Raw genomic sequence first — 14,807 nt, 5'->3', positions numbered from 1 at the left:
TTCTCTGTCTCCCATACCTAGAAACCTTAAAAAAAAAAAAAAGTCTCCAATACTCACTGAGGCTGCCTTGACTGGGGTGTTTGTGGAACTAGTAGAGGGGCCAAGTTTTACATCTATTTTGGTATAGTGTTGACCAAAGACGGTATAGGCTGAAGCCAGAGCTGGATTGGGAGAAATCAAATCGCCCAGGAATTTGCAGTAATCTTGGAGAGGGCTTTGTAGTGGTTACTTGGGCTCATCCTGTGAAGATCTCAAGGGGTCAGGAGGCCCCTGGCTGACATCTAGGTGACAACGAAGAATCAGCTACAATTTACTGAGTGCTTGCTTGCACCACTGTGCTACATAAATACATTATCTCTGTTTTCCCTGCAGTGATTGCATGAGAGGGTCATACTCTCTCCTATGAGACTATGATCATGGTGCCCATTTTACAGATGAAGAAATTAAGGCCCAGAGAAGTGAAGGGACTTGCCCAAAGTCACAGAGATGGAAAAAGTGGACTGGACCTGCTCTCCAACCGATCGCGCCCCCCCGAAAGAAATTGTCATAGTGTCAGCACTTACCATGCGCACAGTGGGTGCTGAGTACATGTTAAATCAATTCATCTAAGGAAGGCCAAAAGCAGTGCCCTCAAGTCTCAGATCTCTGTGCCCTCGGGCACATCATACACCCTCTCTCGGCCTAGGTTCCATCTGTGGAATGGGAATTATAATACAGACCTCAGGACTATTGTGGGATTTACACGAGACCAAGTCATAGAATTTCTGTAACTTGCCGTACAACCCGCAGCTGTTGTTGCTGCTAAAGATGATGATGATGGTGGGGACAGAGGAAGGAGCAGGGAAGGAAACCAGGATCTGGAAGTACCAGCCCTGTATCAACTCAGACGCGAAATTCTCAGGAGGCCCTGCCAGTTTGCAGTTGCTAAGACTACTGTGTCTTCATTCGTTCATCATTGCTGGAACACCTACTATGTGCCAATGCTTGATCTCATTTCATTAAAAACCCTGTCTCAGTGTGCTCCCAGCTTGGGTGGCCATGCTGAGGACAAGGCCATCTCACCCGCAGACATGGGCCATGTGTGAGTCCCGGGAACTACTTCTGGTGTGGTTCCGGTGCTGGCAGTGGATGGCGCTGAGCATGTCTACTGGCCTGGCCGCAGGGTGTGCGCAGTCGGGGCTCCCAGGGGCCCCGAGTCTGAGTCTTTCGTGCAGCAGATGTACCAACCCTCCCTCACCATCTGTGATGGCACCAAGCCTGCAGCACCTACCGCACCATCTACAGGACTGCCTAGTGCCGCAGCCCTGGGCCGGCCTCCACCGGGCTTCGCTCCGCCTGCTGCCCTGGCTGGAAGAGGACCAGCAGGCTCCCCAGGGCCTGTGGAGCAACAATATGTCAGCCACCATGCCAGAATGGACAGGGCTATGTTCCAGCCAGGCCGCTGTCACCACCCTGCAGGATGGCAGGGCGACACCTGCCAGACAAACGTGGACGAATGTGGTGCTGGAGGGGGCACCTGTCCCCCGCACTGTGTCAACACTGCGGGTAGGTACTGGTGCCAGTGTTGGGAAGGGCACAGCCCATCTGCAGATGGTGTGCTCTGCCTGCCCAAGTGAAGGCCTCCCAGGGTAGCCCCGAACCCCTCGACAGGAATGGACAGTGTGGATACTTCGGTCAAGACTGGATGTGCTGGAGCAGAAGCTGCAGCTGGTGCTGGTCCCCACTGTACAGCCAGGCCTCGAGGGCCCTGGAGTACAGGCTGCCTGACCCTAACAGCCTCCTGGTTCACTCCTTCCAGCAGCTGGAGCGCATCGAGCAGCTGGGGTTCTGCTCCTGCAAGAAGGAGCTGTGACAGGCCTGGTCCAGGTCCCTGGCTCTGGCTACTACGAGCTTGTGCCCACTGGGCTGCCTAGCACCCGTGCACCCCTGCCAGTGGACCCATGGCTGAGGGAAGGTACGAGGGTCCTGCTTGCTGGGCAGCATGTTGGGGGGCACCTCTGATCTGTGTCAGAATAAAATGAGGGTTCGGGGCAGGGAAAAAGCTCTGTTTCATTATGAACAGACACTCAATTTCATTTTACAAGTGAGAAAATGAGGTTAGAGAGATGATGTGACTTCCCCAAAGAGAACACAGCTGGAATGTGGCAGAGGCAGGATTTGAACTTGGACCTGGGTGGCTCCAAAACCTTGTTCTTTCTGCTCTCTAGTCAGTCTTTCCTCCATTCACCAGAACATTTATCAAGCATCAACCAAGTGCTAGGCCTTCTGCAGGGGCAGGGGATACAAGACCCAGGCAGTCTGAAAGAAGTTTCCAGGTCAAGTGGGGGAGGTAGACAACTCAGTGGACACTCACGATTCAGCATGACAAGCTCTCTGCCAGGGGGAGAGAAGAGGGGCTGTTGCCTTAGATTTGCCTTTGTCTTTGGCCCATGGACCACTGAGGCACATCTCAAACTTGCCAAGTGGTCTCTAAGCCTCCTGCTCTAAAGTGAGGAGGAGACACACCCTCATCCCTCCTCTCTGGGTGAAGGGGATTGTTACAATAGGAACAGACAATAATCAATAATCCTCTCCAAAAGAAATCCCTCCCAAGCAGCCTCTCCTCTGTCTCTGTGTCTCTTTCTGTGTCTGCCTAACACACACACACACACACACTCCGTGATGACAAGAGGCCGGTGATGGGTTCATGCGGGTAGAACCAGTTTCTCCAGCCGTAGGCATGCCCTGCCTGGGTGGTCCTCGGTATTTGTTGCCTCTACTCTAAAGGCAAAGTGACAGGACACTTGCATTTAACACCCTGGGACACATGCATTAAAAAAGAAATCAGGAGGGCGCCTGGGTGCCTCAGGTGGTTGAGTGTCCCACCCTTGATTTCAGCTCAGGTCATGATCTCAGGGTCCTGGGATCGAGCCCCGCGTGGGGCTCCCTGCTCAGCCCAGTCTGCTTGTCCCTCTCCCTCTGTTCCTCCCCCAGCTAGCACTCTCTCTAATAAATAAATAAAATCTTTAAAAAAATTTTTTTACCATGGACTTACTATTTTTGTAATCAGGAAAAATATAAATGAAATTATCCTCTATTTTAACAAGCATGTGTGGCCTCACAGGTGTGGGAGGGGGTCTAGTAGAAGCAATCTCACAAGGAGCTTTGCCCTGAGCACAGCCGGGACTGGACAGGACATCACCGAGGGGAGGGGGGAGGAAATGAGAGGTCATCGAGGATTAAAAACAAGAGCCACTGTTCCTGAGCCTAGGTTCTTCCCAGCCCTTGATGTGCATATCTCACTTAACCCTCAAAGCCAGATTAGGAGATAAGCTAATATTTCACAGCTGAGGAAACCAAGGATCCATTTTATAGAACCCTCCCAGTGGCACAGAGCTTTTGTATTCCCAGCTCTTCACACACACACATGCACATGCACACGCATCCACACTAGTATTGTGCAGAGAAGCAGGTGAGGCGAAATCATTGCCCCGTTTTCCATGTGAGAAAATCAAGGCCAGAGAGGGGACTTGTTCAGTGTGGTCAGCTGAGAAGTGGGGGCACTCCTAGAATCAGATCTCCTTTCCCTTTTCTGGCAGTCCTCCTTCTTCTGCTACCTTCTGCCAATTGCGGAGGCTTCCTTCTCGAAACAAATGACTCAAGGTAAATTGCTGACTGGACTTCCCCTTTCGGAAAACACAGGAAGTCTGTGTTGTTTGTAATGGTGGGAGAACAATTTCAGGTCTGTTACTAAGTGGGTAGGGCCACATAGAGGATTGGGTCCTGCAGGGGCAGGGCTCTCTGCTGCCTGGGCTGGCAAGAGATGACCCCATTTTTCCTGAGGGTCATGTGAGTGTGTCTGCCAGAGTCCGCCTGAAGCCCCATCCCAAAAAGCTGACTTAACTATTATGGAATTTAGGAAAATGAGCCCAGGATGGGGGGAGGCTCAACAGTAATAATAATAATAATAATAATAATAATAATAATAATAATGGTGATGATGATGATAGCTCACATTTATGGCACATTAACCTTTGTACCAGGCACTCTGCTAAGTGGCTGATACACGCAAATTCATTTGAGCCTCATAACAACCCTAGAAAGAAGATTCTATAGCTTTGGAGCCAAAAAAAAAAAAATTGGATTCAAATCACAACCACGCTGCCTCCCAGCCATGTGACCTTGGGGAAGTTATTTATATTCATTCAACAAATATTTTTGAGCACCTACACTCACCACACACTATGTGCCACACACTCTTCTGTGAACAGTACAAGAATCGCTGCTCTCCTAGTGCTGAGATTCTACAAGCGGAAGCAGACGAACTGAAAACACAGCAGGTTTTGTTAGAAGGTATAAAGACCAAGCAGGGTAAGGATAAGGAGTGCTGAGGTGTGGAGGGTGGAGAGGGGGTCCATGGTTAGACAGTGGTGGCAGGGAAAGCCTCACCGAGAAGGCGATATTTATGTAAAGCCTTAAGGAGTTGAGGGAGTTAGCCACGTGGATAACTGGGGGAAGTCTTCTCCAAGCAGGAACAACAGCCAGGGCAGAAGCTCTCACTGTGCCTGGTGGGCCCGAGGGCCAGTATGGCTGGAGCAGAAGGAGCCCGCGAGAGAGTCCTCATAACCCCAACAACGCTCCAGTCGTTCTTTCTCATACCACACTTTGTGCGTCCTTCACCTCTCTTCTCATATTTGTGATCGTTTTATTTATTGGGTGTTTGCCTATTTCCTGTTTGTTTCCTCACAGCGCTAGCCTCCTCATAAGCAGAGGTCATGTTAGTCTTGTTCAGGGCTCGTCACTGAGAACCTAGGAAGCGCTTAATACTAGTCGAGTTAATGAATTAAATCCATTCCTCCATCCGTCTAGTCATATTTATGATGGAAGCTCCCCATCACGTATAACACCATTTCTCAGGGCATCTCGTTCGGAGTTCTAGTTCACAATATTAGGAACAGAGGTAGTAGTTGAGAACGTAGGCTCTGGGGCCAGGCTGCATGGCCGGTCCAGGTTTCACTACTTACTAGTTGCGTGATCGCAGGTAAGTTATAGGAGAAAGAACCTCCCTGTGCCTCAGTTTCCAAACGTGGAAACTGGCATCATCATAGTATCTCTCTCCAAGACTTGTAAGCGTTTGACGTCATGCCAGGTGGATCGTGTTTTTACATGTGTTGGCTACTGGTGTTTTCCCTATGCAGGCCAGCCCTGGGAGCCAGGCCTATAACTCCTTTCCTCCCGTGCCAGATCCCCAAAGGAACGAACCCGCGAAAGGCAAGCGGTGCCTGCAGAGCATCGGGGTGCCTCTGTGCTAGCCCCTGGGGGGCTCTAGCGTCTCTACTGGAGTTGCATTCTGGGGAGATTTTTCCTTGCTGTACAGCCTCCCAGAGTGATTCTCTGGCCCTTTCCTGCTGGACACTCTAGAGCGGACTCTTGTTTACAGTTGAGCATGTTAACGGATGAAGACATCAATACTGAGGTAGGTAGGTAGGTAGCTGCACTAAGTCTGCCGGACTTGTGGGTCCAAAGATGGTTCCCAGACTTCTGTGCCCGGTACTTTATGGTTTTTTTTTTTATTTTTTATTGTTATGTTAATCACCCTACATTACATCATTAGTTCTTGATGTAGTGTTCCATGATTCATTGTTTGTGCATAACACCCAGTGCTCCACGCAGAACGTGCCCCCCTTAATACCCATCACCAGGCTGACCCATCCCCCCACCCCCCGGTACTTTACGTTTATTATTTCATTCACTCCTTATACAGACCTGAGAGGCAGTTATTAATAATCCTCTTTTGCAGATGAGAGAACCAACTCAGAGAGGTGAAGTGACTTGACTAAGGACGCATAGCCAATGAGTGGCAGAGCCAGGAATTGAGCTCACGTGCAGCTCCGCATTGCTCTCTCTCCGCATTGCTCTGGCAGGATTTTCTCCTCCAGCACTTGAGGCTGTCTGGGAAGACAGCCCACATCTCAGCTCTGCCTAGATGGAAGAGATTATGGGAGTGTGCCCCTCAGCCAGAAAGATAGACAGGTCTGGGCTGCCTGGGAGGAGCTCCAGCACGGGGAGGGGACCTGACTGCTCCTTGCCTGGCTCAGTACTTCAACGGGAGAAGCCCTCCTCCCCATTGCCCTGTAAACCAGAAACATTTTCACTCTGAAGTCTGAGCCCAACTGTCACCGGGTGGCCTGATTCCCGTGGGAATGTGGAGATGGGAAACATCTGGGGCTGCTGCAGTTGCCAGGCAACACCCAGCTCCTCACTCACTAGAAAGAGTCAAGGAGGCTGCCGATGCTGTCAGAGATTGGAACTGATGCCCGGAGACCTTGATTCTGGTTCTGACTTGCAGTGTGATCTTGGGCAAGTCCCTGCCCCTTTCTGGGACTCAGTCCTACCCGCCCCCCCACCCTTGTTTAAAGAGTGGTCGGACCACGTAAGCAACAAGATGAGTGGACACTAGAGAGTTGGAATCAGATGAGAGGGCATGGCCAGAGCCTCAGGGGCTGGTCATGGGTGAAAGCAGACTTGGTTCTCCTTCTGTCTGTCCTGTGCTAGCCTGCCCTGGCCCTGGTTACCAGCTGAGGGTAAGGGACGTTGCCTTTCTTACCCCCAAGCTGACTCAGTCCACCCAGGCTCCATCCCAGGCCCACTTCGGCAGCTCAGTCTGGGAATCATCTTTGGACCCACAAGTTCGGCAGACTTAGTGCAGCCACCTCCTACCCGGTATGGGGGGCTTTCCTGAGTTCCCCCCAAAAGGAAACTTTCCTGAACACCCATCAGAGGCCCTTCTGATGCTGTTTGCAGTGTCCTCACTGATGGTAAACCCTGAGGGTGGTGTGTTGTGCAGCCATCAGCCGAGTTAACACGTTGCATTTCACAGCCACTACAAAAAATGACGGGGGTTGCCATTTGCTGGGCTCAGCCCTGCGACACGTGCTTTGTGTCTGTGATCTCCTTTAATCCTCATACAATCCAGAGGGGTGGAAACGCAGGCCCGTGTTTTACAGATGAGGAAATGGAGCTTCAGAGAGGTGAAATGACTTGCCCAAGGTCCCAGTAAATGACGGAGTCAGGACTCACACTCAGAGCTGGTGCCACCGTCTGGGGGTTCAAACCATGATAGGGTGCTATTCCTCCACAGTCCTGGAAGGACTGTGTCAGAGCTGGAAGGGCTCAACCTGCCCTCAGTCCCCACTTTAAAGATGGACAAATCAAGACCCGGAGAGAAATGACTGGCCCAAGGTCACCATAGCAAGCCAGCCTCAGAGCCGATTCTAGGACCACTCCCCGCAAAGCCTCACCACACCGGTCCAGAAAACGGAGAGGGCCCCAGGCATAAACAAGAAATCCTGTTTTAAGAATGTCTCCAGCATTTCCTAGGAAGTGGAACAGTGCCTAGGGTTCACAGATGATGATGTCCTACAGGTCTCAGAGTTAGGGCTGGAGTCCTAACCCTCCTCTAGGCAGCAAGGGGGCTGCGGGTGTTACTCTCTGGGGCCTACAGAGGAGGCATCATCTCTAACCATTTGCTGAGGTGGTTTGTGTGCCCAGAATATTCTCCTTCTCAGCTGCTTTGGCTGGTTAATGCCCACCTGTCCTTCAGGTGTCAGTTCAATGTAACTTCCTCTGGGAGGGCCTCTGCGAGCCCCCACAGTCCCCCAGCCATAGTCTCATGAGTCCAGCTCTTTTCCATAATAGCCCTGACCACAACGTGCCCTGTGGACTCACCGCAGAGGCACATGTAATGAATACCAACTTCAGAACTCACCTTCCGACCATGACCTGCAGCTGCACCCCTGGAATTTGGTATTACCCTTACAAAAGCAAGCTAGTCTTTTAACACTCACTAAGATGATGATTGCTTAATATAAAAACAGATTGGAATCACCCCTGCAGCGTCCAGGAGCACCCCTGAATGCTCTGCTCGATCTCAATTCATCCGTAAAGATGGGGTCTATTTCTTAGGGTCAGAGCAGCGTTAATGTCCCAGTATCTCAAGACAGCTTTTCCTTTGGTTACCTCCTTCAGCCCAGGTCTCAGACCCAAGCATGCAATAGATTTATTGTGCATTACAGGTAATTTAAGGACTTTTGAGTGTAATTTTGAATGATATGCCCTTTCCACCGGAGGGCTGACTTTAGAGGTGAACCTCCTCCGGAGACAATCCTCACCATGTGAGAGAGTATTGAATTTCTATCCCCCCTCCCACCGCTAGACCAGAAGCCCCAGGAAGATCTGTTTGGCTCATCTCTCTGTACCCATATCCAGCACCATGCTGGGCACAGAGCATGCACCCAGTAAGTGTTTATGGAGGGAATGAATCACGTTTGTTTACTTGTGGAAATAAGACCAGCGTGAATCTGTGTGGGTCTAGGTGGCCGTAGGTGCCCTCACTGCTCAAGGCTGAAAGCCACTTAAACATCTATTTGCACTTGCTCTCATGCATACACAAGGCCAGAAGCAGTGTGAGTGTGAATGTGTGTCTATTTATTTGCTCACACAGATATGTGAAAACCAGACACAGTTTTCTATTTGGGGCAGTTACATTTGTATCAATTTCATATTGCTTCTGTAACAAATTGCCATAAATCTAGTGGCTTAATACAATGACAATTTTATGGTCTCACAGTTGGAGGTCAGAAGTCCAAAATCAAGGTGTTGGCAGGGCTTGCATTTCTTCTGGAGACTCTAGGGAAGAATCTGTTTCCTTGCTTTTTTAGCTTCTAGAGCTGCATTCCTTGGCTTGTGGCCCTTCCTCCATCAGCAAAGCCAGAGGCACAGCATCTTGAGATCTCTCTCTCTTTGTGTTTCTGCCTTCACACATTGCCTCCTCTCTTATAAGCACCCAGTGATTACATCAGCCCCACCCTGATAATCCAGGATGGTCTTCCCCCTTTTTAAGCTCCTTAATTTAATCACATCCGCAAAATCACTTTGCTGTATAAGGTTATGTTCACAGGTTCAGGGGATTAGGACCTGATACCTTTGGGTGGCCATTGTTCAGCCCACCTTGCTCCATTGAGCAAGACACTCAATTCGTGTTTGATGAATTGCATCATAAGAAAGGGAAGAACTGCTGTCCCAGCAGAGAGCCCACAGCATGAGAACCTGGGGCTGGAAGAACTGAGAAATTCTGGGCATGGTATAACCCAAAGTCCCTCCAACGTGATATCATCCTCACCTCCCCCCAGGTATTGCCGTTGCTGTGCCCCTGGAATTCTGGTGACACCTGCCCCAGCCTCTTCCGGGCATCAAATTTTTTGTTCTTATTTTAGATCTTGAAGAAACAATTTACAAGTTTGTTACCAAACAAGAGAATCTTATTTGTTTATCAATTAATCGAACAGAAGAACTGATTGTTTTGATTAAGCATGAACTTTGGAGTCTAGAAGACCTGGATTCAAACCCGGGTTCTGCCACTTACTAGCCATAAACAATAATTTTACCTCTGGGAGGGGCCTCAGATGATATGTGTTGTTTTGTTTGTTTTTGATCGGTAAAATGGGGATAATAACAGAACCTCCATCGTAAGGTAGTTGTGAGAAATAAGATAATGTAGATTGTGGTTTTCAAAGTGTGGTTCCAGACCAGCTCCATTAATATCACCTGTCAGTTAGACCCATCCCTGATATATTGAATCAGAGACTCTTAGGATGGGGCCCAGCAATCAATGTGGCAACAATCTTAACCTTTCAAGTTATAGTTAGAAAAGTATATAAATATATTCCTTACTTATATATATATATATATATATATATATATACCTTACTTCTATGTATGCCTATATATAATTATATTATATATTGTATAACATACCATATGTTACCTATACACTTAACATAATTAATATAATACATATACTTAATATATATTATATAATATGTAATTAATATATATTATACTATATATAATGTGCTAGGCATAAGGAGCCTGACACACAATAAGCACTCAACAAATGGTTCTCATTATTCTTATCACCAATGTCTCTTATTGATAGTTCTAGCACATTCTCTGAGATGTTGAATTGGGTATGTATCTCTCCCCCTTCATATCCTACCAACACTGTACATGTTAGGGAGGTCTCCTACTGCAATCTGTCACCCATACAGCTGCCCTTTAATGAAGTGTTCTTCCTGCTTCTCCTTGCTCACTATTTCTCTTCTTAAGCCCCCTGGCCAAGCCCTGCCCATACCTGCATGCCAATTTTCCATGCATTGTAAAGACCTCCCCTATGTGTCTCTTCTCCAAGGTACCTCAGCTGTGCTTAGGGCTCTCCAGCATGTCTGAGCCTCAGATGAGGGCTGACCAGTCCTGAGGCGCAGGGTAAGTTTCCTTCACTAATCTGGGACCTATGTTTCTCCTTGTCTGTTTGGCTTTGGCAGCTACTTCTGCTGCTGACTCACTCTGCTCGGAGTTTGACCAAAACCCCCAGGCCTTTTTCTCAGGAACTGCCTGAGCTCTGGTGGCTTGGGTCACCCCAGTCATTGACATGTGCAATTCATTTCTTAAAAATAACATCTGTTTTCGAATTACAAGAGTAGTACATCCGTGGTGCAGTCATTTAGGAAACAGAAAGGGGGAAAAAAAACCGCTGATAATGGTCACTTCTAAATGGACCGATTTTCAAAAGTGATCCTATATTTTTGTAATCAAGAAAACCCCACACACACTTAAGCAACTTTCATTTCTGGGGGAAGAAAAGGAATTGGAGAAAACAAAACTAATGTACATGGGGTGGGTGGCCCCTGGTGGCTCAGCCAGTCAAGGGTCCAACTCTTGATTTCTGCTCGGCTGGTGATCTCAGGGTGGTGAGATTGAGCCCTGCATGGGGCTCCTCGCTCAGTGGAGTCTCCTTGAAATTCTCTTTCTCTCTCCCTCTGCCCCGCCCCCCACTCACACATGCACCCTCTCTAAAATAAACAAGCAAATAAATAAATAAATAAATAAATAAATAATAAATAAAATCTTAAAAAAACTAATGTACATGGGGATAATTGTGAATTCTAGCATATATAGATATCTCTGGTCTCATATACAATTCAAACATGTGTCAGTGTATAACACTGTAAACTCATCTCCCAGAGACTGCCATTGCTAATATTTGGGGTATAGCCTCCAGGACTTTACAGCTAACATCCTGTATGTTTAAACTTAAATTTAGGTCTAGGGGATGCAAACTGGTGCAGCCACTCTGGAAAACAGTATGGAGGTTCCTCAAAAAGTTAAAAATAGAACTACCCTACGACCCAGCAATTGCACTACTAGGTATTTATCCAAAGGATACAAACATAGTGATTTCAAGGGGCACATGTACCCCAGTGTTTAGAGAGGCAATGTCCACAATAGCCAAACTATGGAAAGAGCCCAGATGTTCATTGACCGATGAATGGATAAAGAAGATGTGGTATATATACAAAATGGAATATTACTCAGCCATCAAAAAGAACGAAATCTTGTCATTTGCAAGCACATGGACAGAACTAGAGGGTATTATGCTAAGTGAAATGTGTCAGAGAAAGACTAATACCATATCATTTCACTCATATGTGGAGTTTCTAAGAAACAAAACAGATGAATATAGGGAAAGGGAAAGAAAAATAAAATAAGATGAAAACAGAGGGAGAGAATCTTAATCACAGGAAACAAACTGAGGGTTGCTGAAGGGGAGGTCGGTGGGGGGCTGGGGTAACTGGGTGATGGGCATTAAGGAGGGCACCTGATGGAATGAGCACTGGGTGTTATATGCAACCGATGAATCACTAAATTCTACCCCTGAAACTAATAATAGAGTATATGTTAACTAAATTGAATTAAAAAAAAATTTAAAAAAGAAAAAAAATTTAAATTCAGGTCTAAACTTAGCACTGGATTTGGAGATAGACCTGGTTCAAATTCTGGCTCCCATATTTATTGGTTGTATTACTTTGGACAATTTATTAAATCTCTTGGAGGCTCAGTTTCCTCATCTGTAAAATGAAGGTGATAATATCTATTCCCCAGGATTGCGGCCAACTTGAAAATTAATGGAAATAAAACACACAGTAAGCGTCTGCGAAGAGCTTATATTGGGGTTATTACTATTATTAACCGTTCACCTGGTCACCTGCTGTTCCCCTCCAGATCCAGGTCAGATGCCGCTCTTCTTTCTAGTCTTCCCTGGCGGCTCCCACGCCTCCGGCTCCCTTTATCTTGCTGCTGTCCCGTGTCCATCTTTCTGTTACAGCATCAGACACACACTGCTGTGCCCCCTTACAATCTGAAGCTCCTCTGGGGGGGAGAGACTATGTCTTCCTTGTTCATTTCTGTGTCCCCGGGGCAGGGTCCAGCAGAAGGCGTGACCCAGAGTGGCTGTCAGAATGCATCAAATGAGAGAATTAGAAGGGGCTGGATAAGAATTTGTTAGGGAATGGATGAATAAACATCGGGAAGACTGAATGCGTGAATGGACGAATGTATGAATGACTCGGGAGCGGCAGGCGTCGCCCCCTAGGGTAACCCTCTTTTCTCGGGGAGGGGGGGAGCGAACCCTCTTCTCCCTGGTAGGTCTCGTCAGGTCGGGGGCGGGGATCCTGCCCGGCCCAGGCCGGGGCGGAAGTCCCGCCCCTCAGTAGCTGGGGTGTTGCTGGGGGCGGGGCCTTTCGAGGTCGGGGGCGGGGGGTGGGTGTCAGAGGCGGGGCCGGACGGGGCCGGGGCGGGGCCGGGCAGGGCCGGGCGGGGCCGGGCGGGGCTGCAAGGGTCAGGGAGGCCAGCCCCGGCTGGGGGAGGCGGGGCCGGAGTCTGTGCACCCACACAGCCAACCCCCCCACAGTCTGCGGCCCCACCCGAGGCGTGCTCTCTGGAGGGGCCCCTGCCTAGATGGCCAAGAAACTGCTACCTCAGGGGTGGGAGGCAGCAGCCGGGCCAAGTCCGACCCCAGCCAGCTAGTTCACTTGCTGTGTGACCTTCGTTGACACGGGTCTCCGTCCCCGCTCCAATTTCCCCCATCCGCTTTGGCATGATAAAGTCAACTCTTTCCCAGGCAACCTCCAAAAAAAAAAAAAAAAAAACCCGAAAGCAAAACCAAAACCTGATACCTGACACCACTGAATAGATCTTTAGGAGGAGCAGACAGCTGAGTCAGACGGAAAAGTCGCCTTACCCAGCTCCTTCCCAGCCTTCGGTTTCCTTATCTATATAACGGGTCGACAGTAACTGCTCCCACGCCCACAGGAGGGCCGCGCGACTCGAAGGGGCTGTGGTACGTAAACTGCTTTGCAAGCGTTGGGAGCGAGTTACTCTCACTCTCGGAGGCCCGGCCCTTCCTGAGGCCAGCCCCGCACACCGCCGCTCATCGAGTGGCAGGGGCAGGGTCAGAGGGCCGCCGCCTGGTATATTCCTGAGCCCATTCCACTGCAGCTCGAGAAGCTACGCTAGGACCTCTGTGTTGAGGGCCTCCTGGCCTCAGGCCTGCGGGGAAGGAAGTTTTTCGAGAAGGAAATGGTTGTGGTAAGACAGAATGATGGAGCAACTTCGCGGGGATGCGGGTGAAAAGCTCCCTGCTCCAGGCGTGTTCTGGTCGTGAACATGGGGCAGCCACCGAGTGGCTGAACACCAGAAAGTACCTGGTGTTCACCCAGCACTTCATAGGGCAGCAGCAAGCCTTAGCTTGAGGAGCCTCAGGCTAGCCACTCGGGCCTCAGAACCTTCCTCTGCTCAGAGCCGTTTCCCAGGGTTACACAGAGGCTAGTCCACCACCCAAGCCTCTCTTCTCCTCCTCCAAAGGACGGCCCTGGGAAATAGCCTTGGGAGTTAGCTCCCAGCTTGCCAGGTGTCGTGGGAGGGCTTTCCCCTCTCTGGGTCTCAGTACTGGGTGAGAGTGAGTTGTATCTCATCATCCAGTGGCGTGATCTTGAACCCAAGATCTGGTGACCAAGACAAGTAATTTTGTAAACTCTGGGGTTGGGGACAGTAGAAAGGCCCAGTCCCGTGGACAGATGAAAGGACACCCAGGATAGTTGGAGGGCTTGATCACTATTCACTGCACAGCTTGGAGAAGACCCAACCTTCCTGTGTTTCTCCTTCCTCATTGGCAAAATGGGGACATTCCCTTTCAGGCCTCTCGTTCCTTTTTTGTAAAACAGGAGGGGGATGGGCTCCAAGGGTCTCGGGTCCTGTGATTCTGCTTCCTAGCTGTGACCCTGGGCAAGCCACTTCACCCCTCCATCTTAGAAATGTTTTAGTCTCTCCATCTGCCCAATGGGCATTTTACCCCTCCCCACTTCTCAGGGTTACTGAGTTCAAATGGGGTGAACAGGAAGAAAGTGGACACTGATATAGGCACAGTCCAGCTTCATCTCCCCCCACTTCCTGAGGAATCTGGGGTGTGCTGTTCCTTTGGTGCTGGCTGGAAGTGACCTTTGGAATCCATCCCCCTGAAGTTCTTCTGAAAGAGCTTCGGTGGCTCTCTATTGCCCAAACGGGATCAAGGACCAACCTCAGTGTCCATTCAAAACCCTCTCCCACTCATACGTGATTCTCCTCACCCTCCAGGACACACCAATAACATCCTCAAACAAACCTTCTTCCCCCAGCCCTTAATTCGTGATTTCAGGGTCCCAGCTGTACTTGTCATCAAGATCTGCTCTTCCTCCAACTGTTCTCGAAATTAGAGAAGGCTATCCTCACATACCCAGGAGCTGAAGCCTGGAACCTGGAGGGTGTTATCCTCAACGCCTTTTCCTCCTCACCCACATTTATCCTAGCCCACATCATGAAGATTCTGTTCTCTGGGAGTCCATCCCCTGTGTCTCTCATAGGTACCCCCAGGACTTTGTGGCACATTACTGAAT

General features: G+C 49.3%; 1 pseudogene; it reads left to right on the top strand.

The window, feature by feature from the left end:
* The first annotated feature begins 379 nt into the window (after nt 1-379).
* Nucleotides 380-2,591, top strand: LOC112811818 (epidermal growth factor-like protein 7 pseudogene; annotated as a pseudogene).
* The last annotated feature ends 12,216 nt before the right edge of the window (nt 2,592-14,807 follow it).

The sequence above is a fragment of the Callorhinus ursinus genome, unplaced genomic scaffold, assembly GCF_003265705.2.
Source record: "Callorhinus ursinus isolate GAN/ISIS: 27379988/994484 unplaced genomic scaffold, GSC_fseal_2.0 scaffold18, whole genome shotgun sequence".
NCBI lineage: Eukaryota > Metazoa > Chordata > Mammalia > Carnivora > Otariidae > Callorhinus > Callorhinus ursinus.
The sequence above is the reverse complement of the archived record's forward strand: the minus strand, read 5'-3'. Positions and strand labels throughout refer to the sequence as shown.